The sequence below is a fragment of the Hypanus sabinus genome, chromosome 8 (assembly GCF_030144855.1).
Source record: "Hypanus sabinus isolate sHypSab1 chromosome 8, sHypSab1.hap1, whole genome shotgun sequence".
Taxonomy (NCBI): domain Eukaryota; kingdom Metazoa; phylum Chordata; class Chondrichthyes; order Myliobatiformes; family Dasyatidae; genus Hypanus; species Hypanus sabinus.
Window position 1 is genome coordinate 81444715 of NC_082713.1, and position 26161 is coordinate 81470875.

Below are 26161 nucleotides of genomic sequence, written 5' to 3' on the forward strand. Positions count from 1 at the left end.
TCATCCTGTTTCTACCCTCACTGGCACATGGCACAAGCAGCAATCCAGAAATTACTACCCGGGAGGTCCTGCTTCTCAGCTTTCTACCCGGCTCTCTAAATTCTCTGTTCAGGACTTCTTTGTTTTTCCTTCCTGTGTCAATGGTACCAATATGTACCTAGATATCTGGCTGCATCCCCTTCCCCTCCAAAATGTTGTGGACTCGATCTGACACATCCCTGACCCTGGCACCTGGGAGGCAACATATCATCAGGGTGTCCCATTCACGTCCACAGAATCTCCTGTCTGTTCCCCTCACCAATGAGTGGCCTGTCACTACCACTCTTTAATTCGCTCTCTTTCCTTTCTGTACCCACAGACCCATGGTCAGCGCCTGGCATTCTCCCAGGATGTCATCCGCCACAAAAGTTATCCAAAGTGGTATACTTGTTTTTGAGGGGAATAGCCACAGGGGTGCTCTGCTCTAACTGTCTATTTCCATTTCTCCTGACAGTCACCCAGCTATTCGCGTCCTGCAACTTTGGGGTGACTACTTCCCTGTAACTTTGATCAATTCTTTCATACAAGTCGAAGGTCATCCCAGATCTCTAACAGGGTCTTCAAGGAGCTGTAGCTGGATGCACTTCATGCAGATGTCATTCCCCAGGAGACTCTGGGTCTCCCAGATCTCCAACAGCCAGCCTGAAGAACAAACCACAGCCATTTAAATGGTATAGTAAGAAAGGAAAAAAAGGAAACCTTAACAGACACTTTACAGAGGAGATGCCTCTTCCCAGCCGAAGCCTCTACTTCCGACAATGGCCGCTCTGCTTATCCCTTCTGTGCTTTCATTTAGTTCCTAGAGCTCAGTTGACGCTGCTGATAGGGCACGTACAATGGACAAATGCCCTCGAAGCTCCCTTTTTAAATAACCGCTGCCGACCTGATAGCGTATGGCAATCCACCAGTAACGCTCCGAACTTTTTTCTGGTAGAACGGCTTGTCCACCTATTTGACTTGGCGTGTTGGTGTTGAACCGCTCTTGAAAGATGCAAGTATGTCTGAACATGGAAAATACGTGAACGTATTCTTCCACCAGCTTCTGACATCAAGTCAATAAGCCCTGGAGCTTTAGCTGCTGGTTACATACAGGTCCTAGATTCAGCTTTTGCCAACATGGAAAACGGTGATGAATTATTCACCAAATTCATGAACATGGTGCAGAAGTCAGGTGAAAGCCGTCCGCCTCCCTGTAGCGGCTACAGGTAGCGTTGACACTGACTGTAAAGCTAAAATTGAGGCTAACAAGCATCTCTTAAAGCAGTTTTGCGGGGGATATTGGGACCACTCCCCAGTGTTAGAGCTGCAACTGGAACCGAAAACTCAAAGCCTGCCATCATTGACATTTCTAAGCATGCTTCCAGAACCGCACGCAGGGAACAGCCAAACATCGTGCCATTACTCCGGGTGCCTGTAAAGAAGATGGTGTTGCACAGCTAATTTCAATTACTTCTCAACTAACTAAGCAAATTCATGAGTTACTCCACAAGCCACGAAACAGCAGAAAGTAAAAAAAAAATGGTGAGGTGTCTGTGCGAGAACGAAGCGTGGCTGACGCAGGCGCGGGAAAGCGAGAGAAATGCGGCAAACTTTCGGAAACTAAAAATATCATCCGTTAACAGTGGAATTAGTAGTGAGTATCTCTACCCTATTTACTTGAAAAGCTCAGGGTGAAACCCCTGGAGGAGAGACGATAGCGATAAAAGATGTATTGAAGCTACACTATAACGAGACTATCGGCAGAGACGAGTGTCCAATCTACGGTGTAACTGGGAACTAGTTCTGTTAAACTGCACCAAGGGATTCGCTGAGTTAAAACTTCATTGTTCCGAGTGTATAATTTGTTTGTGAAATATGTTCAGTAGGTTGTAACTGAGAAATATTTAGAAATGACAGTGCGTTAGTGAGTTATTTTGAAATAGAAAATAGAATGTGTTTAAAAACACACGAATTGCTGGAGGAACTCGGGAATTGCTGGAGGAACTATGGAAAAAGTACAGTCGAAGTTTCGGTCCGAAACTCTTCAGCAGGACTGGAGAAAAAAAACTGAGGCGTAGATTTGAAAGGTGGAGGAGGGGAGAGAGAATTTGGAGGGGGAGGGATGAAGTAATGAGCTGGGAAGTTGGTAAAAGAGACAAGGTCATGGACGAACAAAAGGGAGGGCGGAGCGCCAGAGTGAGGTGGTGGGTGAGCAGAGAGATAATATGAAAGAGGGACAAGGGGATGGGAAATGGTGAAGGGGGTGGGGAGGGGAGGCATTACTGGAAGTTTGAGAAATCGATGTTCATGCCATCAGGTTGGAGGCTATCCAGATGGAATATAAGGTGTTGTTCCTCCAACCTGAGTGTGGCCTCATCATAACAGTGGAGGAGGCCATGGATAGATGTGGGAGTGGAATTAAAATGGGTGGCCACTGGCAGATCCAGCTTGTGTTGACGGCCAGAGCGTAGATGCTCATCGAATGGCATTCCAGTCTACGTCAGGTCTCACCGATATACAGGAGGCCGCACTGGACACCGTATACGACCCCAATAGATTCACAGGTGACGTGTCATCTCACCTGAAAGGACTATTTGGGGCCCTGAATGGTAGTGAGTGAGGAAGTGTAGGGGCAGGTGTAGCACTTGTTCCACTTGCCAGGAGGAAGTACCAGGAGGGAGATCAATAGGGAGGGATGAATGGACAAGGGAGTTGCGTAGGGAGCGCTTCCAGCAGAAAGTGGGGGGGGGAGAGGAATATTCTTTGATGGTGGGATCCCGTTGGAGATGGCAGAAGTTTCGGAGAATTATTTGTTGGATACAGAGTCTAGTGGGGTGGTAGGTGATGATGAGAGGAACCCTATCCCTGGTAGGGTGGCGGGAGGATGGAATGAGATCAGATGTGTGTGAAATGGAAGAGATGTGGTTGAGGGCAGCGTTGATGGTAGAGGAAGAGAAGCCCCTTTCTTTGAAGAAGGAGGACATCTTCATTCTTGAATGAAAAGCCTCATCCTGAGAGCAGATGTGGTGGAGACAGAGGAATTGAAAGAAGGGGATGGTGTTTTCACAAGCCACAGGGTGGGACGAGGTATAGTCCAGGCAGATGTGAGAGTCCGTGGGTTTATAATAGACATTGGTGGATAAGCTGTCTCCAGAGATAGAGACAGTGAGATCGAGAAAGGGAAGGGAGGTGTTGGAAATGGATCAGGTGAATCTGAGGGCAGGGTGAAAGCTGGAGGCAAAGTGATTGAAATTGACGAGTTCAGCATGGGTGCAGGAAGCAGCACCAATGCAGTCATAGATGTAGTGCAGGAGAAGTGCAGGATGGTCACCAGTGTAGGCTTGGCACATATATTGTTCTATGTAGACAACAGGCAGGCAATACTGGGACTTAAGCAAGTGCCAATGGCCACCTCTTTTGTAGCTGCAGTCCATTTCCAGCATCTGCAGATTTTCTCTTGTATGTGTATAAAAACTTACAAATTGTAATCCTGCAGTATAGAGTTCGGGTTTTGTTGTTTAAGTTTGTGAATTGGCTTTCCTTGGATGATCAACTATTTCATCCAATGAACCAAGAAACAGGATGGTGAGCCACCCAAGATCAAAGAACCAGCGTGGGACCAAAATGTTTCAAGGCGTAAAGGAGTTTAGTACGGTTGGATGTATAAGTTTATTTTCATTCAGAGGATCTGAATTTCATTTTCTGCAAGAACTGATTACTTTGCAAAGACTTCAATGAGTTACTGAACGAGATCTACTTTGTTTAAAAGTTGTGATGTTGGAGAATTTGTCATGAAAGAAATTAAGCTGTATACAGCGTATGTTTTCTATTTGCTGCCTCTTCCGATATGTAGAGCTTCTAATGGCCCACTGGCACCTAGAGGGTGTAGTACTATGTCATTAAATTTTCTCACAAAGAGTACGGTGACCAGTCACATGATGTAAGACAAGCACTAGAAAGTGTTATACACTCTCTGTAAAATGTTTTATTTAGCTAAATGATCCCTTTGGTTTAGTCTTAGTTTTCAAAATGGCTGGATATAAATAAATGCTCCATTGGGCCCACTTCAATAAGTAGTTAGGGGTCAACCATATTTACTACATTATTATGGGTCTCTCCAATGTAAGGGAGCCTCTTGATGTGGCCTCCTGTACATTGGTGAGACCCATTGTAAATTGGGGTCCGCCAATCACCTCTGCTCCATGCACCAAAACTGAACTTCCCAGTAGCCATAACAATTTAATTCCAATTCCCATTCCCGTTCTTACATGTCAGTCCAAGTCCTCCTCTTGTGCCAAGATGAGGTCACCCTCAGGGTGGAGGAGCAACACCTTGTATTCTGCCTGAGTAACCTCCAACTTGATGGCATGAATGTCCATTTTTCCCTTCCAGTTTAAAAAAAAATCTCTTCCCCACCCCTTCTATTCCCTACTTGACATCTTGCCTCATCTCACCTGCCTGTCAGCTCCCCCAGGTTCCCTTCTCCCTTCCTCCCCTCCCCCAGCCCTTTACCTTTCCCACCCACCTGGCTTCACCTATCACCTTCCTTCCTGTCCCTCCATCTTTTTACTTGGGTGTCTTCCCCCTTCCTTTCAATCTTGAAGAGCAGTCTCAGCCAGAAATGCTGACGTTTAATTAATTTCCACGGATACTGCCTGGCCTGCTGAGCTCCCCCAGCATTTTGTGTGTGTTGCTGTGGACTTCCAGTATTTGCAGATTGCCTCACCTTTATATTTCCACCAACCTGAGTTCACATGATCATGTGAGCAGAACAGGTTTCATTCCATGCTATACATCTGTAAGTTAGTCAAGTTTTGGCCACCCACCTTTGTATGTTAAAATAACAGTGTAGATTGCAGTTTCGGTCACTCGTTCTCCAGGACTACTGTTCCAGTTCTGGTTCTGGTTTAGTCACGGTGCTCATGAGTAAGGTAAGCATGAAACAGTTCCATCACAATTGAATATGTGCTTGTCCCTTGCTGTCCTCTTGCTCCTTTTGGATCCATAATCACGTGCCTTCAATGGCGGCCAGCTGGTTATTAGCCAAACTACTAAATGAATTGTAAATATGGTCAGAGCCGGCACAGTGTGTTTAATCTCATTAAAACCTATTAAGCCAGGAACACTTGATGAGGTCATAAACTTAGGGAAATGTCCCTGTGAAGTGTTTTTAGTAAAGAAACAAGTCTAAATGGAGCTTGGCCTGCTGAGTTCTTCCAGCATTTTGTGTGTGTGTTGCTCCGGATTTCCAGCATTCACAGGTTTTCTCGTGTTGTGTTTTGTTACATTTCTCGATCGTTGGATCTACTGCACATTTTGTGCTTTCAGTGAGGGCAGTGGTGTTCATTCATCATCTGCAGGTATCACGTTCAAAATGATAGGATGTTTTCTAATAGTTTTTGTGGAAACTATCTTGTCATATGACTTCCTGGCTGTTTTACATCAGTGTGGGTGTGAGATGCTGAAAGCAGACATGAGGCAGGAAATGAGAAGCTAAACATTGAAAGCTGTGAATAGTGTTAAAACCATTAAAGGGATAGGAGTGGAGGGATAAGAGGAGCAGGAGAAAAGGACAATACCCATTATATCATTGGAACTTTGGTACTGAGATGCATGAGAAGATATTGGAGGAATTGACTGAGAACTTGTGAGGGAAGTTTTAGCATGACATTTGGGGCCTGGCAACTGAAGTCCAGGTTTCCAACCTTGGTGCAATTGTATGGCAGTAATTAGTTGTTAGTATTGTTTTATATGCCTGTGCTGGTGGTGTAGTGGCATCTGCATCTGGGCTTCAGAACATGAAGTCCTCGGTTTGAATCCAGCCAGCTCCTTGCACATTTTCCATCCATGCTGGGTTGAGTGTGGAGCCAGTACCTTAGTCTCGTAAAACAGGCAAATGCTAAATAATCATCAAGGTTGGCGCCCGATATGTCAAACAGGGCATGTGGAGGAACTGCTCTCGCTTGATATGGTATGCACAATAATTATTTAAACCCTTGTTTCTGAGAGGAGTTTACAATAATATCCAACAAAGAAATAGTCACTCTAACGATAACATGAGAGAGAAACTGTGCAGTCTGTAGAATTGATCTGAACAATGGTCACTGGTTAATTAATTACTGTTACCTGTAGCAAGATGCAATGAAAAGCAATTTTATATGCCATTCAGACAGATCATTCCATACACTAGTAGCAAAGTGAAAAACAGAATGCAGACTATATTAATCAGAGATGAGGAAAGCTCAAATAGTGAGTCTTCCTCATCACCATCTCACCTACCCGCATTGATGTGTAGGGGCCGTTTTGACAGGAAGTTCATTTCCTCCTCTCACTTTCATCAGGTCACACTCCGGCAAGACCGTAACCCAACAAAAATCTGGTTCAATCAATCCTCTTCAAGAAATTCTCCTCTGGGCAATGTGTGGGGTGATGGTCAGGTTTGGTGAGATGTCCTCTGTTATCAGCCTGACCCAGCCTCTTGAAAATTAAGGAGAGTAGGCTTTTGATGTTGATGCAGCTGACTGGGCCAATGGTGGAAAAAACCTAACCAAATCCCGTAGAAGGCAATTGAGTTTGAGAGAACGGAGGGAGTGCAGAGGAGGTTCACCAGGTCGATTCCAGGGATGAAGGGGTTAACCTTTGAGGAGAGATTGAGTTGCCTGCGACTATACTCTCTGGTGTTCAGAAGAATAAGAGGGGATCTTATAGAAACATACAAAAGTTTGAAAGGGATAGATAAGATAGAAGTAGGAAAGTTGTTTCCATTGGTAGGTGAGACTAGAACCAGGGGACATTGCCTTAAGATTCAGGGGAGAAGACTTAGGAAGGAGATAAGGAGAAACTGTTTTTCCCAGAGAGTGGTGAATCTGTGGAATTCTCTGCCCAGGGAAGCAGTTGAGGCTTCCTCACTAAATATAATCAGGATATCGTTAGATAGATTTTTACATAGTAGGGAAATTAAGGGTTTTGGGGAAAAGGCAGGTAGACGGAGCTGAATTTACGGACAGATCAGCCATGATCTTATCGAATGGTGGGGCAGGCTCGATGGGCCAGATGGCCTACTCCTACTCCTAATTCTTCTGTTTTTATGAGAGAGAGAGAAAGGAAAATTATATTTGGTCGTTGGGAAGAAAGAGCATTAATTTTTATTAAATTGTGATGTCAAACACTAATCCACATTTATTTGAAATGAGGAACTTCTAGCCTTACTAAATAATATCATGATTATCACTGCAGAATTAATGTATGACTTGTACCAGAACAGCAATACTTGTGGGGAGGCGTGTTATAATTATTTGGTGATTTAGTTCTATACACTCATCCAGGGCATTGTAACCATGAGAACACCACTGACAATTTCTACATGGGTTGTCAGTTGTCATGGTAACTGGACAGCACCTACATGTAAAAAGGTAATAGCTTCACATCTTCAACCTGAAGAAATTTAAAGTGGCAAATGAATCCTTCTTTAACTACATGTCCTCATTTTTCCCTGCACTTTCTTTCAATGCAAGTATCATTAAATTTTCCATTCCTGTCACTCCAGCTCCTTGTGGAACTCTTCCCAGGATATCCAAACAATCCAAGTTCTGTACCTCGATGAAAATCTTCACTCTTTCACTTCCTTCCATCTTTGCTTGGTTAAATCTCTGCGAAACACAAGATCTTCCTATGTGCAGTGAGTTGTTCTATTTGAAGAGAAGTACCAAGCATTGTACGTATAGCCTGTTATTGAACCAATCTCTGGCTGATTATTGTGATATATTCCTGTTGTCACAGATCGCTGGACACTTTGTGTGCCTGCCATCCAGGCACATCATGGCAAGCGCAAGTATAGTAAAGTAGTTAAAAAAATAAGAATGCAGAGTATTCTGAAACTGCTATAGGGCAGTGAGTGCAGGCGGACAACGATCCCAACAGGGTAGATTGGCAGGTCAAGAATACATCTTCAGCTTATGAGTGGCTGATTGAAAATTGGTGGCAATGCTCTCAAAATTTTGTGTCTCCTTCCAGAGAGAGAAGAAATAATGAATGGGAATGAAGAAGTCCTTGATTAATTTGGCTGCATTCTCTGGAGAGCATTCTGACTGGCTGCATCACTGTCTGGGTCGAAGTAAGCTGCAGAGTGTTGTAAACAGCAAGCTCCATCATGGGCACTAGATTCCGTAGTATCTTTGTAAACTTCAAAGAGCGGTGCCTCAGAGAGGCAGTGTCCATCATAAAGGACCCCCATCACCTAGGATATGCGCTCTTCTCATTGATATCATCAGGAAGGAGGTTCTGAAGGCACACACTCAGTGAGTTAGGAATATCTTCTTCTCCTCTGCCGTCCAATTTCTGAATGAACATTGAACTCATGAACCTGACCACACTACTTTTCATTATTTCCTATTATTTTCCACTAATTTAATTTACTTAATATGTATGCATATACTTCCTGTAATTCACCGATATATTATCATGTATTGCATTGTACTGCTGTCGCAAAGTTAACAAATTTCATGAAGTATGCCGGTGATATTAAAGATTCTGATCTTTTGGAGTAACTCAGCAGGCCAGGCAGCATCTATGGAAAAGAGTACAGTTGACATTTTGGGTTGAGACCCTTCATCAGAACTGGAGAACAATAGATGAGGAGTCAGAGGAAGAAGGTGAGGAAGAGGGGAGAGAGAAACACAAGGTGACAGGTGAAACCAGCAGAGGGGGAGGGTGAAGTAAAGAGCTGGAAAATTGATTGGTGAAAGAGATACAGGATAGGAGAAGGGGAATCTGATAGGAGAGGACAGAAGGCCATGGAAGGAAGAAAAGGAGGAGGGGTACCAGAGGGAGGTGATGGGCAGGTAAGCAGATAAGGTGAGAGAGGAAAAGGGAATGGTGAAGGTGGGGGGCATTATCAGTAGTTCAATAAATCGATGTTCATGCCATTAGATCCTACCTGATGAACATCAATTTCTCGAATGCCTGGTAATGACCCCCACCCCCACCCCCACCACCTTCACCATTCCCTATCCCCTTTTCCCTCTCTCACCTTATCTCCTTGCCTGTCCATCACCTCCCTCTGGTGCTCATCCCCCTTTTCTTTCTTCCATGGCCTTCTGCCCTCTCCTATTAGATCCCCCTTCTCCACCAACCAACCTTCTTTCACCAACCAACTTCCCAGCCCTTTACTTCATCTTTCGCTTCTCCTACCCCGCCAAGTTTCATGTATCACTTTGTATATTTTCTCTTCTCCTCCCCTCCTACCTTCTTACTCTGACTCCTCATCTTTTTCTCTCCAGTTCTGATGAAGGGTCTCGACCTGAAACGTCGACTGTATTCTTTTCCATAGATGCTGCCTGGCCTGCTGAGTTCCTCCAGCATTTCATGTGTGTTGTTCTGATTCTGATTCTGATGTCCTGAGGCATCAGGCAATGTAGACAGAGTCAATAGAGGGTAAACCTGTTTGGACTGGGCTGAATTCACAATATACTATAATTTTTTGCAGTCTTTGGGAGAGCAGTTGCCATACCAAGCTGTGATGTATCCAGACAGGATGTTTGGATGATTGCGTCTGTAAAATTTGGTGAGGATCAACATGGATATGATGATTTTTTGTTATTAAAGAGACAGCACTCATGCTGCACTCTACTCTGTAATTAAACAGTCTGTTTAAGTACAAACTGGAAGTGCTGGAAGTCTAAAATAGCAGCCAGAGCTACTCAATGGGTCAGGCAGTATCTGTACAGAGAGATTTCTTCAGTTTCAGCTTGCTGACCTTCTATCCGGTGGGAAAAGTTAAATTTGAAACAAGTTTGAGCTGTGGAGTAGGTGGAGAGTGGAGATTGAGAGGACAGAGAGCAAAGAAGATAGTGTGACAGAGCAGGTTGTGGTGCTGGCTTCAAGGGGGTGGTGAGAGTTTGTTATTTGAAACTGACCTGCTAGAGGAGGTGGACTTAGACAAAGTAGGAGTGAGAAAAAGGGCCAGAGTGGTGAAATACAGAACCTGGCTGATGTTACAGTCAGATATGGAAAAGAAAGAAGGAATTCTCGGCAGGTCATCATGTTACAGAACACTACAGCATAGAAACAGACCATTTGGCATATAGTCTGTGCCGAAGTATTGTTCTGCCTAATCCCATGGACCTGGACCTGGGCCATAGACCTGCACATTCATCCCACCCGTGTACTCATCCCAATTTCTATTAAATGTTGAAATGGTGCTCACATCCACCACTTCCACTGGCAGCTCTTCCAACACTCTCACCACCCTCTGAGTGAAGATCCCTGAATCATTTCACCTTTCACTCTTAACCTATGACCTCTAGTTCTAATCTCATCAAAGCTCAGTGGAAAAAAAACCTGCTTGCATTAACCTGATCCATACCCTTCATAATTTTGTGTCAAATCTCCCCTCATTCTCCTGTGCTCCAGGGAATAAAGTCCTAACTTGTACAACCTTGCTTCGGTCCTCAAGACCTGGCAATATCCTTGTAAATTTTCTCTAATCTTTCAATCTTACTGATATCTTTCCCGCACACAATACTCCAAATTGGGCATCACCAATGTCTTTTGCAAGTTCAACATAACAGCCAACACCAGTACTAAGTACTTTGATATTTGAAGGCCAAAGTGCCAAATGCTCTCGTTATGGCCATATCTATCTGTGATGCCACTTTCAAGGAAATATGTACTTCTGTTCTACTGAACCCCTCAGCTCAAAGCACTGCTCCTTGGTCTTCTCAAGCTGTAGAGGAGAGCAGAGACTGAAAGATTGGGATGGGAGTGAGATGGACTATGTGATTGACTGGCTCTCGGGCACTGAGATCCAGATTTCAACTACCCTCTTGGTTAAAAAAAAACTTCCTCAAATCGTCTCTATAACTATTGTCTTTAACCTATATTCTCTGGTTTTGGACATCTTTGTTATGGTAGAACATGTCTCACTGTCCACCATATCTTCATCCCTCTGAATCTCATAGACCTCAGTCAGGATTCCTTCAGCTTTTGCTGAAATGAAAACAAGTCCAGTCCTTCCAGTCTGTCCTTGTAACTGAAGGATTTCATCCCAATGGCAGCATCCTGGTGAATCTTCTCTGCACCTTCTCCAATGCAAACACAATATAGAGCAAAGCAAGCAGAACTGCACACAGTACTCCAGCGATGGCCTAGTTGGTATTTTACATAGTGCAGCATAACCCCAGCGCTCTTGTATTCTATGCCTAATGAGGCAAGTATCCTGTATATTGTAACACCTTAAACACTCATTATTGGTGTGCTGCCTAGCTGAAGTTAAGCTAGTTGAAGAAAATCAATGGCGTTCTCATACATGATAATCAAATACCTCTTTCAACCAATGACATTTCCCACATTTTCTAGAGACATTGTTGTTTGTGGAATTTTCTTGCACAATATTTGAGTACGCATTGCTAGGTATACTTGAGGATATTTTATTTCTTTTTTACAATGATGCCGAAAGCTTGGGAGCAGATGGCTGCCTGAATGAGACAATTCTCAGCTGGTGAGTGGTGATGTAATGTACTATTTTATCTGAGAAAAGTTGTCTGTTGTCACGTGCAAAGGAACAGTAAAGTATTGAAAAACATACTTGCAGCATCAAAGGCACGTTGATTCAAACAACATACAGAGCACAAGTTGTACATATATTTCACAAGATGGAAAAGCAAAGCGTTGTGAAAAATGAGACAACAGTGCAAAGGGAAAACCCCAGGATCATAGACAAGTCCATGGCATTGCAAGTGAAGATTCCTGGTGTTATGTAGGATTAGAGTTGGGCAGGCTGGTTCTTATGGTTCAAGGACTGATGGATGTAGGGAAGTAGCTATTCCGAATCAGGCTCCTATGCCTTCCACCTGATGTTAAGAGGAGGAAGAGGCCATGACCTTGCTGATATTTGCCACTTTCTTGATGCTGTCAGTGTAATGAGGCTCAGTGTCCCCATGTGCTCAGAGCCTCTCTATGCTGCCTACACAACAGGGAGGGCAAAGGGAGACAAGTAGGTTTGGGTCAGGATTCGGATTCATTTATTTATCACATGCACATCAAAACGTACAGTGAAACATATTGTTTGCATTAACATTTGTTAGGAAAATTAATTTGCTAGGGAATTTCAATTAAAGTTAGTCACTAATAAATTGGACATGGACTTCGAAGTGACGAGAAGATACCATCATTCATGAGTAAGGGAAGAATGACTCACTAACGGTGCGATCGTCAGTCTTCCAAACAACAAGTCACGGTCTTTTTTATACATTCACACACAAAGTCAGTTATGTCAGTCAAATTTTTTTTTAAAGTCAATCCTGTGCATCTTAACAATTTCCACAAAAATGCCAGAGAAATCTCTTTTCTGCCCACAGATATGTTGTCAGAACAACTAGAAACTAAAATAGATTATTGCAAGCATGCTGAGAATCCAGGCAGGATGGTGAGTTGTTATTTATGATATCATAAAGGTTCATTAAATCCTTGGAACCAATAAGTCATTAAAGTACACACGTATAATTTGTTTTATATCTTAGTACCATGCAAGTGAAGGAAAACCATATACGCTGTTTAATTGTCAAAAACCTGACAGCCCACAGGGTCCTCCCTAATATTTATGACCTTTATTGTCTCCATCTTGTTTATGTTGCTGTGTTATGCACCAAGATTAGCACTAGGCATTTTGCCAATTAAAGCAAGGTGCACAGAGTTAACAACACAAATATTTTAATCCTTTGTTCAGAATTTTTTTTCTCAGCAATGTCATGTAGGCTCTGGTGTACAGCAGTAGGCTAGAGGGCCGTACCACAATACCACAAATAAGGCATTAAGCAATACAAACATGCAGTTCTATAGTCTTGCAAGGCATTTACACGACCTGGTAGGCCAAAATCCTCCAAAGTCCCCTCCTTTTTGAACATTCTGATCAATTCTCCTCCTCAAAAAAAAGGGGGTTCATTTGAAGGGGAGAAGGGACAGATGGCCAGACAGGCTTCCTCATGATACTCCGGATCGTTGGTCTGGATTATAAGTGCAGGCAGATCTAGACACTAAAGCAATAAGTTAAATAAGCCCATATATCTTTAGACACTTAATTTCTTTTTTTTTCAGTTTTCCATTTTTTAAAGCATGCTATCGGGCTCTGGAAGAGAGGGATGGTACAGCTCACACTTGGTTCTGTGTACCCATCGGCTTCACCTAGTGCTGTGTCCTCCTTATGGGTAGTTAGCAGCACTTGGTAACTTCTAGGATTTCACCTAGGAGAGAGAGTTTTTCCATTGATTTAATATATCCATAATCGCCTGGTTTAAATTATGTATATTTCCTTCCCCACTTTTCCATGATTCATTTTAAAAGCTTCATCTACAGTTTTTACTATTATAGGATTTTTTCATCAGACCATCTCTGCACTGTTTGGCTACTTGTCAAAGGGGGTTCAGAACCTGTGGACATAGATCTTCCCATCAGTTCTTCAAAAGTGGTCTGTTTGATGGTCCTGCCAACATGATTCCTCAAGGACAAGGGCAGGTAACACACTACCATGTTACTCAATGTCACTGTGAATAGGAATGAAGGTGGCCAGATTAAGGGCAGGTGCTCTTTCAAAAATCAAATTTGGCTTTGATAATGGCAAACCCTGTTCGTCTTGCTGCTGTTAAGTGTTGTGTAGCTGCTGAAATGAGGAATAGTCTTACTGCGTGAGGAGGCAGGACTGCACAGGAGTGTTCCAATATTTTAGGCAATGCCTTTTCGACCATCACTGCTGTCACTCGTAGTCAGTCAGGCAGTGGAATGGAGTAATATTCCACCCTGTTCCTGAGTCAGCACAGCACTCGCAAATCCCTCTGTTTCATCAGTATATAACCAGAGTAATTTAGAGTGGTCAGGAATGTCCAAGGCTGGTGCATGGAGCACTTCCTTCTTTAGAGCCTCGTATGCCTGCTCCATTGGACTTGAGACCGTGCATCGGGTAGTATAGCTGCCCACAGCACAGCATGATAGGCTCTGTGTTCTGTATTCTTATACCCATTATCAGTTTGAATGAGTGTGCTGCTTCGGATCGCAAGGCTTGCACCACTAAAGGTCCATTTTGTTCCAGTTGTGTTCCTGCTATTTTCCCATTAATCTTTAAACCGGGAAGTGAAATGTGTTACAGGCTCACCCTTTTCCTGTTGGCATCTCGTGACCTCCCCCAAAATCACTGCTGTCTGGGTCCTGCTAGGATTATCTCTTTGGCCTGTCCATCTGCTTTCAGGACCCAATTGCCATTTGCTCCCCGGGGTACAGAGAATTGTGGTTTGAGAGTGGATCAGGCATTGCCATTAGCAACCCGCAAGAGTCGCTGCACATCACTGGTAAAAGGTTAAAAATTTCACAAGGTTGTATGAAGAAATTGCAGAGTGCGATAGGTTTCCTAACAGGGTTAGGGTCATCACTGACCACCTAACCTCTGCAGGGGTCCAGTGTTGGAGGATCAGAACATCTCCACCAATCTCTATTTGGAGTACCTGCGCGTGGGTTGTACTATCAGGTGTCTCACTTTCCCTATGACTCTTGCTAGGTCCTGCTACCTGCTCCATAGACTATACTCTCCTGGCCTGTAACCCGGTTTGCACCCCTCCACCCTGTTGATTGTCCACAGATTGTGATGGTTCCTGTTCTGTGGGAACAGAAGGATGTCCTGTGATCGAGGCACTGGAAGGGAAAATCTATTCATGTGAGGGAAACCGGTTCCCAGAATGGGACTGTGACAATTGTACTTGTGTTGCATCTGCTGGGCTCAATGTCATGCAGTGGTTGTGGCAAATACTGCATCACTATTTCCATATTAGGGCTTTCTGGCAGCCCGTCATCTAGGATTTTAGGATAGAGCCCCGTGGAGGGAGAGGGTGGTTGGTAGAATCTACTTCCATTTTTTGTATCTCTTTTCCTCTTCCATCTTGGGTTTAGCTTTTGGTGGCTGGTGCCTTTTGGCCACTTCTTCCCATGTATTAAAACACCTCATTGTGTATTCCAAACCCCAGTTCAGGTCCCCATCACCTCCTTTGGTCTTACCTTGTTAGTAATAAATTTTCTTTCAAACTGATGTGCCACCAAGAGCCACTCTCCTGAACTCCATCCATATAAATCGCAAGAAAAGGCATCGCTTACCTATTATCTCCAGTTTCCAGCACTACCTTGACCACTGGGAAGGCCTCAGGCACTAGTTGCTTTGTCTTGTAATTCTTTGCTCTTTTCTTAGTATGTTTATTCATCAGGGCCTTTGTTGGTTTGTTGGTGGATTGGCAGGACTTGAGGTTGTGTTCCTTCTCTTCAGCACAGCACCAATGGCTTTGGCATATTTGCTTTATTATTGCCCTTTTTTAACTGTTAGTTTTAGGTTAACCTGTAATCAAATTTAGTTAGTTTTCAATCACAATACAATTCCCTTACCCTTTTCTGGCCAGAACTTATCGCTAACTTCAAAGCCTTGTTGTCCTTTAATTTGACTACTCCGTGGATTCCCAGTGGGTCCCAGCCTGGCTCTCCCAAGTTGGACTTGGCCAACCACATCCCTGAAGCAAAGAGCAGTCTTCGCACTCTGAACGGCTTCAGATGGGGTCCACTTCCTCCCTATTGCCACACGGGGGGCTGCTGTTTGAATAACATTATCTTCAGATTCAGTGAGGGTCATGACCAACCTTGCTTTGGGGCATTTGAATTCTTCTGCAAGACTTGCAATTGGTAATTCTAATTTGCCGTTCCCGTACAGTCCATCCGATCTTGAGCATTGTGGAAGTCCAAGCCACTGTTTCACATGTGTGCTGCTCACTCCTTCGAGCTTTTCCACCTTGTTGATGGGGATTTGATACACTGTTAAAGGCCACATGAGTCTTGGGAGTATATCGAACAGGAAGCACCATAGGTTGAGTTTTCCTGGCAGCCAGGTCTATTGATGCAAGCTATGTACGTGATGATATCCTTTTTGAGTTGTTTAAACTGCTCGGTGTCCTTGAGCTTAGCATCATACCATTTCTTCCGTCCTTGATGAATTTTAAGACCACGTGTTGATGTTACTTTAGTCCAGCCACACCTATAGGTCTGAAGAACATGTCCAGCTGCTGGTTTCTCAAGAGTATTGCCACTTTCTTGATTCATTGTCATGTCCGTGCCAAGGTTCGTTACCACTAGGTCAGTCAGAGAGTCTCCTTGTGCCCCCGCTCTCGCAGACTCTAGGAGTAAACTTCTCTTTAAACTTTCTATAGCCAAGTGAGGGTGAGCTCTTGTGCCCTGACAAGGTGACAGAGCCTGCTGTTATGGGTAGCTAGCCCATAACAGCCCTGTTGGGGTCTATTTCCTTCTATCAGCTGTCTCTCCAGCTGTCACATGGTCTCCATCTTATTTATGTTGCTGTGTTATGCACTAACCATATAACCATATAACAATTACAGCATAAACAATTGGTTATTAGGGGAAAGAAATAAATATACATATTAAAATTATTACGAATTCCATGGAGCATGTGGAGATCTTCCAACCACCAGGCATTCATTCATTCTTTCTTTCTTTCCTTCTTTCTTCTTTTTTTTTCTATGGGGCAGTTAGGGGGGAGGGGTTAAGTGGAGGGGGTATGGGTTATATACATTGTTTTTTCATACTTTGTAATCATTTAAAAATGCAATAAAAAATTATTAAAAAAAAAACAATTACAGCATGGAAACAGGCCATCCCGGCCCTTCTAGTCCGTGCCGAATGCTTACTCCCACTTAGTCCCACTGGCCTGCACTCAGCCCATAACCCTCCACTAAGATTAGCACTGCCACTGCTAATTAAAGGAAGGTGCAGGTTATTAATAACTCAGATATTTTAACTCGAGTTCAAAATTTTTTCCCTCAGTTATGTCATGTAGCCTCTTGGTGTACAGCAGCAGGCTAGAGGCCCACACCACATAGTCTGGTGTTTACAACAGTAGTCCAGAGGGCAGCACCACAGTTCTTTGGTGATAATGGTATTAAACAAAACAGGCACTTCTATAGTCTTTCAAAGTATTTACCTGATTCAGTTGGCCAAAATCCTCCACAACAATCAACACAATAACAATGTGGTGGGGGCTGCCCGTGCTGTCATTCCAGTGCCTACAGTGTGAACAATGCAGGCACAACAAAACAGAACACAGCAAGCAACAAAACAGCACCCGCACCCACCGATGTCCTCCGTCCCCAGGACCAGCTGACGACTCAGCAGCCCTAGTCCTCTCTGGTCTGATGGCCCAACACCCAACCACCAATGTCTTTCATCCCACGTTCACATCTCTGGCCTCTGAGTGAGGATTAGACTCTGGTCTGATCTCCTTTCATCCCCATCTCTAAACCCAAGGCTGATGCCTAACTCCCCTCTCTTTCCCCACACCCATCCCTATCAATTGAAGAAAAGCTAAGAACCAGCTAAGTCTAAGCCACGAGCTCAATGGAGACCACAGGTTAGCACCATCTTGTCCAGTGGTTCCCTACTGTGGGGCCACAGAGCGGAGCATGTTACAGAGGAGAAGTGGCTTGGAATTGGGTGCGATTGACTTAGTCCAGGAGTGGAGTAGAGAATGGATGGTCTGCTTTGGTTCAGTGAAGATGTGAGATTGGATTGTCAATGAGTGGCAACATTTTTACACAGAGGGTGGCATGTATGTGAAATGGGCTGCCACAGTACCTGGATAAGGCAGGTATGATAACAACAGGCAAAATAAGGAGAACAGAATGGTTATAGGCAATACGGGGGCAAATAGGACTAGCTTAAATGAACATTTTGATTTGGTGAAGGACCTGGTCCTTGGCTCTTTGACTCGATGAAGAGCAGGTGAGTGTTGGAAGTTATCGATATAGTGATAAGGAGGGAGATTAGGAGATTTACTTTGTTCACAACACGTTGTTGCAATCTGGATTTCTCTGCCTGAAAGCTTGGTGGAAGCAGATTCCCTAGTCAATTATGAAGGGAAATTGGACTGTATATTTGAACAGGATAATATTCTGTGTAACAACTTGATCTAATGAGTCAGCCCACATATAGAGGGCTTAACTGTGTCATCGTGTTCTGTATATCAGTGATTAAATTGATCTGGTTCATTTCGTATGAATTGGAGCAGATAGAAATGCGGGAAACCTTCAGCAATTGTGTGGAGGAACATAGTTTAAAATGTATTAGCTTCTGCAAACAGCATTGTTAGTTATACTTCCCTACTAACAGCAACTTTTGATAGCCCTGAAGAAAGTAAAACACAATGATGAGGAACAGTAAGGATCTTTTCAAGAAACTCAAGATTTTCTGTAAGTACTGAAAGGAGGAAACCACAGCACAATCTACCCATCCCAACAGCCAAACCCTTGTCTCTGGAAGAGTCTGACCTTGCCAGTGACCTCAGAACCAGAGTAGAAGCAAGCCAACCTTGATCTGGAGATCTCGCCCAAGAAGAAGATTATCAAATAAACATCACACTACATCACATAAGGGAATATGGAAAACATGGTCAAAGAGGTTTGAGGTGAGGATAGTCTGAAGGAAGGAGAGGGTAGCGGGGGGAGGGGGTAAGGCAGAGACTTTGGGTGGACACTTGTGTTGAAAACTTTAATAATGATAAAAACATTGACCACAACTGGAATAGAAAAATTTAGGGATCCAAAGGGACAGAAATTCTAGCAAGCTAGAAGTCTAGAGTAGGAAGGGGTCAAAACTCTGCAGAAAGGTGTAGGAGTTGTGAAAGGAGCTGACCTAACAGAAATATGGAAGTTATGTAAGAGCTGGAGAAGTAACAGAGAAATGGAGGGAGCAGGGTGCTGAAATGGGGTATATGAAATAGGGAGAGATTTCTCTACACCATCAAGGGCATCCGCAAGAGGGCAATGTCTCAGAGAGGCAATATCTAACATCCAGGCAATGTCCTTGATGCTGCAACCAGGCACAAGAAAGAGAAGCCTGGAGACCCACACCTCAACGTTCATTAGCAGACTCTTCCCCGCTGCCACAAAGTTCTTGAACCAACCTGACCCACCATAACATTCCTCAGGCTCCATTTGTTTCCCTCTCTTTCAAACACGTCAGGTTTATTTTGCACATGTGTAAATTATGCATAACTTGTGTTAACTTGGGTGTTTTATGTTTGCCCTCTTCCTGTAATATACTGTGCTGCTGCTGTTTAAAAAAAAAAATTCATAGCATTTATACTGAACAATAAACCTGAGTGAAACAGGGAGGGGTGTAGGGGCGGGAGGAAGTTATCAAGATAGGGATAGAGAGTGTTACAGAGTATGGGTGTGAGCAGAAAATAGATGAGGGAACAGTGAAAGGGAAGGGTTAATTATCTTTTAGTAGTGGGTTAGATATTGAGCCTGCTAATATGTGCTTTCAGTCCAGTGGGAGGGTGAGAGCTGGTGGGACCTTTTTTATGTTGGCTGCTTCACTGAGGAAGCAAGAAATGTGGATTGAGTCCATGGAGAGGAGGTTAGTTTCCATGATGTGCTGAGCTGTGTGGAGGATGTTTAGAGGGAAGGGTGTAGGAGCTGGAGGGGCTTATGGAGAGGGGGATGGCTCTAGGGATCGAGGGCATTACAGAGTATGGGTGTGTGCAGAAAATCGAGGAGGGTACATTGAAAGGGATAGGTTAAAGGGTGGAGAATGATCACCAATGGGGGGGTGTAGGGATTGAGTCTTTCCAGGAATATGGAGCAGTGTAGATTCTGGAGAGGAATATAGAGATGTGGAAGGACAGAGGGGTTGGAGGGGGTACAGGGATTATTAGATGGAGCAGTTATGCAAGTGGAGCAATGGACTAAAAATAAATTTGGCCTGTCCCTTTCAACCCTTGTCAATTTTTATAGATGTGCCATAAAAATACATCCTATCCGATGTATGGCAACTGCTCTCTCTGAGACCATAAGAAACTGCAGGGAGTTGTGGGCTCAGCTCAGCACATCATGGAAAGTAACCTCCCCTCCATGGACTCTATGCACATTTCTTGCTTCCTCATTAAAGCAGCCAACATAAAAAAAGTTCCCACCCCGCTTCTCACCCTCACATTGTGCTGAAAGCACCAACCACCAGGCTCAATTTCTAACCCACTATTATAAGACTGTTGAGTGGTCCTCTAGTACAATAATATTGACTCACAATTTACCTCGTTATAGTATTGCAGATTGTCTGCCTGCATTGCACTTTGTCTATAACTGTAACACTTTATTTGGCATTCTGTTATTGTTTTTCCCTTTGTTAGCCAGAAAGATCTACAGTTCATAAATCACTGGATTTGAATGAGTCAAGGACAGTAGAAGTAAATAAGCCAATTGTCTTCGTTCTTGCCATGAGATTTAAGAAATGGAGGCTTGCATCTTACGAAGCTGCCCTGTGACCTCCACTTTGTGAGCAGTCTCGTGAACTGATTTTGCTAAGGAATAGCTGTTTCAAAGTGCTTTAAAGTAGATGCATTGATGCTGCTGATGATCTGCTGGACCAGACATCATTTTCAAATAAGAAGTTATTTGTGAGGTGTTCTTTGCTATGATAGGACATGCACGTTTATGAATAGTGGGGTCTGAGTCTGACCTGAATAATGCAAGCCCAGTATTTGGCTGGATTACTCTGATTTAGAACAAAGAGATATTACTCAACAGTTGTCAATTGCTGAAAAGAGGAATAAATTGAAGCTGGCTTGGACCAGAGCCAAAGGAAAGCTAACACACGCTAGCCAGATATGCCAGAGCCAATCAGATTGAAATACAACTCTTGAGCTGTTAAGGAGTGTTAAAGTGTAAGGAGTTTTGAATGAAAAACAGTGACAGTTGTCCAGACACGATCCATTGGACCCCACACCAGACATATGCAGATTAGATCGACACCACAAGGAATGCTTGAGCAGCATAAACTCTTTCTCTCCCCCTGGTATTACATTTTATCTGCTTTGATTGTTCATGGAAGGTCAGAGAAAACCACTGGGTGTGCACATGGGTATTCAGTTTTGTAAATTTACATGCTTGGGAACTGACCCAATGACAGAACTTGGTAGGAAACACAGATACTCTGTGTGCCCAACAGATCATTATTACTGAGGAGTAATCTTTGTAACACACTGTACTAACTAATAGCATTGATGCAATGAAGTGACTTGTGTAGATGTCTGGATGGTGTGTATGGATGATTGTGTAGATGTCCAGATGGTATGTATGAATGATTGTGTAGATGTTCAGATGGAATGTATGGATGATTCTGTGTAGATGTACAGATGGAGTGTATGGATGATTGTGTAGATGTCCAGATGGTGTGTAAAGATGATCTGTGTAGATGTCTAGATGGTGTGTATGGATCATTGTGTAGATGTCTAGATCATATGTATGGATGATTCTGAGTAGATGTCCAGATGGTGTGTAAATATAATCTGTGTAGATGTCTAGATGGTGTGTATGGATGATTGTATAGATGTCCAGAAGGGGTGTATGGATGATTCTGTGTAGATGTCCAGATGGTGTGTATGAATGATTGTGTAGATGTCCAGATGGTGTGTATGGATGATTCTGTGTAGATGTTTAGATGGTGTGTATGAATGATTGTGTAGATATCCAGATGGGGTGTATGAATGAGTGTGTAGATGTTCAGATGGGGTGTATGGATGATTGTATAGATGTCTAGATGGAGTGTATGGATGATTCTGTGTAGATATCTAGATGGTGTGTATGGATGATTTGAGTAGATGTCCAGATGGTGTGTATAGATGATTCTGTGCAGATGTCCAGATAGTATATATGGATGACTGTGTAGATGTCTAGATGGTCTGTATGGATGATCTGGGTAGATGTCCAGATGGTGTTTATGGATGATTCTGTGTAGATGTACAGATGGTGTATATGGATGATTGTGTAGAAGTCCAGATGGTGTGTAAAGATGATCTGTGTAGATGTCTAGATGGTGTGTATGGATCATGGTGTAGATGTCTAGATCATATGTATGGATGATTCCGAGTAGATGTCCGGATGGTGTGTATGGATGATCCTTTGTAGATGTCTAGATGGTGTGTATGGATGATTGTGTAGGTGTCCAGATGGTGTGCATGGATGATTGTGTAGATGTCCAGATGGTGTGTAAAGATGATCTGTGTAGATGTCTAGATGGTGTGTATGGATCATTGTGTAGATATCCAGGTGGAGTGTATGGATGATTGTATAGATGTCCAGATGGTGTGAATGGATGATTCCTGTGTAGATGTCCAGAGGGTGTGTATGGATGGTTCTGTGTAGATGACCAGATGGTGTGTATGGATGGTTCTGTGTAGATGTCCAGATGGTGTGTATGAATGATTCTGTGTAGATGTCCAGATGGTGTGTATGGATTATTCTGTGTCGATGACCAGATGGTGTGTATTGATAATTGAGTAGATGTCTAGATGGTGTGTATGGATGATTCTGTGTAGTTATCCAGACGGTGTGTATGGATGATCCTTTGTAGATGTCTAGATGGTGTGTATGGATCATTGTGTAGATGTCTAGATCATGTGTTTGGATGATTCTGTGTAGATGTCCGGACGGTGTGTAAAGATAAACTGTGTAGATGAGCAGATGGTGTGTATGGATGATTGTGTAAATGTCCAGATGGTCTGTATGAATGATTGTATAGATGTCCAGATGGTGTGTATGGATGATTCCTGTGTAGATGTCCAGATGGTGTGTATGGATGATTCTGTGTAGAGGTCCAGACGGTGTGTATGGATGACTGTGTAGATGACCAGATGGTGTGTATGGATGATTCTGTGTTGATGTTCAGATGGTGTGTATTGATGATTCTCTGTAGAGGTCCAGATGGTGTGTATAGATGATTCAGTGTAGATGTCCTAATGGTGTGTATGGATGATTCTGTGTAGATGTGTCGATGGTGTGTATGCATGATTGTATGAAGATGTCGAGATGGTTTGTATGGATGATTCTGAGTTGATGTCCAGATGGTGTGTATGGATGAGTCTGTGTAGATGTACAGATGGTGTGTATGGATGATTCTGTGTAGATGTTCAGATCGTGTGTATGGATAATGGTGCAGGTATCTAGATGGTGTGTATGGATGATTCTGTGTAGATGTTCAGATGGTGCGTATGGATGATTGTGTAGATCTCTAGATAGTGTGTATGGATGATACGGTGTAGATGTCCAGATGGTGTGTATGGATTATCTGTTTAGATGTCTAGATGGTGTGTATGTATGCTTCTGTGTAGATGTTCAGTTAGTGCGTATCGATGATCCTTTTGTAGATGTCCAGATGGTGTGTATGGCTGATTCTGCTTCGATGTTCAGATGGTGTGTATGGATGATTCTGTGTAGACGTCCAGATGGTGTGTATGGATGATCTGTGTAGATGTCTAGATGGTGATTATGGATGATTCTGAGCAGATATCCAGATGGTGTGTATGGTGATTTTGTGTAGATGTCTTGAAGGTGTGTATGGATGATACTGTGTAGATGTCGAGATGGTGTGTATGGATCATTGTGTAGATATCCAGGTGAGGTGTATGGATAATTGTATAGATGTCCAGATGGTGTGAATGGATGATTCCTGTGTAGATGTCCAGATGGTGTGTATGGATGATTGTGTAAAAGTCCAGATGGTGTGTATGAATGATTGTGTAGGTGTCCAGATGGTCTGTATGAATGATTGTATAGATGTCCAGATGGTGTGTATGGATGATTCCTGTGTAGATGTCCAGATGGTGTGTATGGATGATTCTGTGTAGAGGTCCAGATGGTGTGTATGGATGACTGTGTAGATGTCTAGATGGTGTGTATGGATGATTCTGCGTCGATGTTCAGATGGTGTGTATGGATGGTTGTGTGTAGATGACCAGATGGTGTGTATGGATGATTCTGTGTAGATGTTCAGATGGTGTGTATTGATGATTCTCTGTATAGGTCCAGATGGTGTGTATGGATGATTCAGTGTAGATGTCCTAATGGTGTGTATGGATGATTCTGTGTAGATGTGTCGATGGTGTGTATGCATGATTCTATGTAGATGTCCAGATAGTGTGTATGGATGGTTCTGTGTAGATGACCAGATGGTGTGTATGTATGCTTCTGTGTAGATGTTCAGTTAGTGCGTATCGATGATGCTTTGTAGATGTCTAGATGGTGATTATGGATGATTCTGAGTAGATATCCAGATGGTGTGTATGGTGATTTTGTGTAGATGTCCAGATGGTGTGTATGGACGATTCTGTGTAGATGTCCAAATGTTGTGTAAAGATTATCTGTGTAGATGTCTAGATGGTGTGAATGGAAGATTGTGTAGATGTCTAGATCATGTGTATGGATGATTTTGTGTAGATGTCCGGACGGTGTGTAAAGATAATCTGTGTAGATGACCAGATGGTGTGTATGGATGATTCTGTGTAGATGTTCAGTTAGTGCGTATCGATGATGCTTTGTAGATGTCTAGATGGTGTGTATGGTTGATTCTGCTTCGATGTTCAGATGGTGTGTATGGATGATTCTGTGTAGACGTCCAGATGGTGTGTATGGATGATCTGTGTAGATGTCTAGATGGTGATTATGGATGATTCTGAGTAGATATCCAGATGGTGTGTATGGTGATTTTGTGTAGATGTCCAGATGGTGTGTATGGACGATTCTGTGTAGATGTCCAAATGTTGTGTAAAGATGATCTGTGTAGATGTCTAGATGGTGTGAATGGAAGATTGTGTAGATGTCTAGATCATGTGTATGGATGATTTTGTGTAGATGTCCGGACGGTGTGTAAAGATAATCTGTGTAGATGACCAGATGGTGTGTATGGATGATTCTGTGTAGATGTCCAGATGATGTGTATTCATAATTGAGTAGATGTCTAGATGGTGTGTTTGGATGATTCTGTGTAGATGTCCAGATGGTGTGTATGGATGATTCTGTGTATATGTCCAGATGGTGTGTATGGATGATTCTGTGTAGCTGTAAAGATTGTGTGTATGGATGACTGTGTAGATGTCCAGATGGTGGGTATGGATGACTGTGTAGATGTCTTGAAGGTGTGTATGGATGATACTGTGCAGATGTCTAGATGGTGTGTATGGATGGTTCTGTGTAGATGTCTAGATGGTGTGTATGGATGATTCTGTGCAGATGTCCAGATGGTGTGTATGGATTTTCTGTGTAGATGTCTAGATGGTGTGTATGGATTATTCTGTATAGATGTCCAGATGCTGAGTATGGATGATTCTGTGTCGATGTCCAGATAGTGTGTATTGATAATTGAGTAGATGTCTAGATCGTGTGCATGGATGATTCTATGTAGATGTCTAGATGGTTTGTATGGATGATTCTGAGTTGATGTCCAGATGGTGTGTATGGATGAGTCTGTGTAGATGTTCAGATCGTGTGTATGGATAATGGTGCAGGTATCTAGATGGTGTGTATGGATGGTTCTGTGTAGATGACCAGATGGTGTGTATGGATGATTCTGTGTAGATGTTCCGATGGTGCGTATGGATGATTGTGTAGATCTCTAGATAGTGTGTATGGATGATATGGTGTAGATGTCCAGATGGTGTGTATGTATGCTTCTGTGTAGATGTTCAGTTAGTGCGTATCGATGATCCTTTGTAGATGTCAAGATGCTGTGTATTGAAGATTGTGTAGATGTCTAGATCATGTGTATGGATGATTCTCTGTAGATGTCCGGACGGTGTGTAAAGATAAACTGTGTAGATGTCCAGATGGTGTGTATGGATGATGGTGCAGATGTCCAGATGGTGTGTATGGATGGTTCTGTGTAGATGACCAGATGGTGTGTATGTATGCTTCTGTGTAGATGTTCAGTTAGTGCGTATCGATGATGCTTTGTAGATGTCCAGATGGTGTGTATGGTTGATTCTGCTTCGTTGTTCAGATGGTGTGTATGGATGATTCTGTGTAGACGTCCAGATGGTGTGTATGGATGATCTGTGTAGATGTCTAGATGGTGATTATGGATGATTCTTTCTAGATCTCCAGATTGTGTGTATGGATGATGGTGTAAATGTACAGATGGTGTGTATGGATGATTCTGTGTATATGTCCAGATGGTGTGTATGGATGATTCTGTGTAGATGTACAGATGGTGTGTATGGATAATTGTGTAGATATCCAGGTGGGGTGTATGGATGATTGTATAGATGTCCAGATTGTGTGAA

At 43.1% G+C, this 26161-nt stretch overlaps 1 long non-coding RNA gene across 1 annotated transcript in view; it reads left to right on the forward strand.

Annotated features, from left to right (window-relative positions):
• The first annotated feature begins 762 nt into the window (after window positions 1-762).
• Window positions 763-26161, forward strand: part of LOC132398267 (uncharacterized) — a 141689-nt gene continuing 116290 nt past the window's right edge. Inside the window, exon 1 of the long non-coding RNA XR_009513599.1 lies at window positions 763-1672. This is a non-coding gene — a long non-coding RNA (uncharacterized LOC132398267). The remainder of the gene's footprint in view (window positions 1673-26161) is intronic.